The following is a 2,806-nucleotide window of genomic DNA, read 5'->3' on the forward strand; positions in this document are numbered from 1 at the left end:
TATGTTATAAAGGTTGTTAAGTTTAAAGTGACTGTGGAAATTCTGTGTATTACAAAGTTGTATCGACAAAGAATAAACTAGGTTTGATCAAAAAGGGACTTGTATCACTGAAGTTCCTCGGAAAGAAATTATACCGGAAATTAACAAACAAGCAGATACGCAACACCTCAAAATGGCGGGTTATCGCCACTGGCTGAACTTTCTTGAACTGGCTCTCTCCTTTAATTATTTAATTATTTTTTTGACAAAAAAATTCCGCCCCCTCAGGAGCACTGTCCTTGTGAATCGCACCTTTCGCCCCCTGGTCGCTCCAGCCCTGCTTTATATAGTACTTCTTTTGGTGCTAATTAACAAACTCTTTTACTTATATACAGAATGCTTTTTCTTTTAACTTGATTATGGCTGTATCTAATATAATAATGTCTCTGCATATCTTCTGCATAAACTTGATTCTTAACACTCAGCTTTACGAATTTGTTTAGGTGCAATGCATTACAACCCTCCTCCAGCTTTATAGCTTATGATCTCTGAAGCTCGTTTGGCTCTTAACAAACAGCAGTTGTTTGGCCAAAATGGCCTTAAAATTTTACAGTGTACATATAAGAGTTGCTTATTAATAACTCCTCGCCCCTCAGTGGCACAGCGGTATGTCTGCGGACATACAACGCTAGAATCTGGGTTTCGATACCCGTGGTGGGCAGAGCACAGATAGCCCATTGTGTAGCTTTGTGCTTAACTACAAAACAAATAACTACTCTTACTTGGAATTCCACAAGTGAAACCCTGTCCTTGTCCTGGCCCTATGACATAGAAAGAAATTCTAACTGTTGTTTTCAAGGACTCTTTCTTTTTTTTCTTTTTTACTGAAACCTTGTTTTTGTTTCTCCTTCTTGGCTCATTCTAAATATTCTTGTTGACTTCTCACATTTTGCCTACATCGGTACCTTTAAAAATTAATGTAAATATTTACACATATGACCCACTTGCTGGTAGAATTGCTTGTGTTACCTATATTCAACCTTTGAAATTATTCCAGTCTTCCTATCCATTTCTGGAATTTTTATAGCTGTGATAGTTTGCACTTTTCTGGTGTTCTCTTGAAAACGTTGGTACCTCCTTTACACATATTATTTCCTCTGATTGTTTGAGCGGTCTTTCAGCTTTAACCTTAAAAATTAATAATATTCATTTTGGTTTGCCATGGAAGTGCCATTTGCTTCCCTCTCATCCAGTTCGTTCTGACATTCCAATTAATTATGATTGAATACTAATATTCCTGACAATGAAATAGTTGATAAAGCTGATGAAATTGCTTTGTCTTGTGAATCACCCTTCTCTGACTTACCTGTAATACGTTTTCTTTTTGCCATACTCTATTAAACATTAGAATTACTTCTTCATGATCAGGTGCATATTGGCCCACCGAGACACCGAGCTATTGCCCGGTGGGCTACTGCAGCTGACGCATTCTTAGAAACTGATTTTAAATTTTAATTGTTTAGCCAGTATGGAGCATGTGATATTACCAAGGCTGGTCATGTAATGCTAATCCGCCTCTGTCCATGATCCCAGTCTTAAAGAGCCTCTTCAGTAGGAAGCTTTGTAACTTGATTTTTTTTTGTTCTTTCGACCACATCAAAGACTAGAATGCATGATGTTGTTTCGTCTCAATTGAAATTAGAGACTTGCAGACGTAGCTACACTCTGCACAAGATTGGATAAGTACATTGTTCATTTTGTAATACTGTGTTAAAAACAAATGCTGGTTCTCAGTATTGGAACTTATTTGATCTGATTTTCGTTCAACCTGCGTGCCTTCAATCGTACTGACAGAAATCAGACAAGTCACGACTCAAGAATCTAAACAATAATTTAATATTCGTCAAATGCACTAATAAATGATTTAATCACATTAGTTCGTGATTTTGATTTATAGATCTTTATCACCGCTAATAACTAAAAATACTTTAGATGTTTCGATAATATCTTACATATGATCACACTTATCTGTTATTTTTCATCAGAATATGTGGTTATTTATTTGTTTGTGAATTTATTTTATTTTGATTAGCTACTCCTACTGCACCAGACTAGTTTCACTGAATTCACAGCTCACCATTACTATATGGGATCTACTTTGTTTATTTGCTTCATTCTTATCTATTTATTTGTGAATTTATTTTATTTTGATTAGCTACTCCTACTGCAGCAGACTAGTTTCACTGAATTCACAGCTCACCATTACTATATGGAATCTACTTTGTTTATTTGCTTCATTCTTCCATTCAGAACTCGTGATTTGTGAATTCATCAAAATAATCTTGCAACTGAAGTAGAGAATCAAAGAATAGATTAGGCCTCTACGTCGTATTTTCTTCACCGAAATTTACGTTTCAGTGAGTAAAAGAAATTCATAGACAATGTTGGCAATAAGGTCACATAGAGAAGCTATTTAGCAGTTTCGATGTCAGTCGTTATTAAAACCAACGCAAAGCCTCATCTTGCTATATGATTTATATTATTGTGTGGTCTTTTCAGGTAAAACCGATTTTATGGCGAGTAGCAGACAGGCAAACCCGCAATAACAGCATATTCTAGCACAAAATAAGGGAATATGTCTGTAGTACATAATTTAACTGAGTCCTTTTGGTGTACATGAATAAAATAATGAGGTTGAACAAAATCTATGAAAATAAAAACAGTCTTTATTACCTGACAGACTAAAAGAAAACAAAGTGTACTAATTCGATGACGAGGTAACCCACTTTGAGACTAATAATGGCTGGAGACGGCTTGAATGGGTAAT

The sequence above is a fragment of the Limulus polyphemus genome, unplaced genomic scaffold, assembly GCF_000517525.1.
Source record: "Limulus polyphemus unplaced genomic scaffold, Limulus_polyphemus-2.1.2 Scaffold585, whole genome shotgun sequence".
NCBI classification, from domain to species: domain Eukaryota; kingdom Metazoa; phylum Arthropoda; class Merostomata; order Xiphosura; family Limulidae; genus Limulus; species Limulus polyphemus.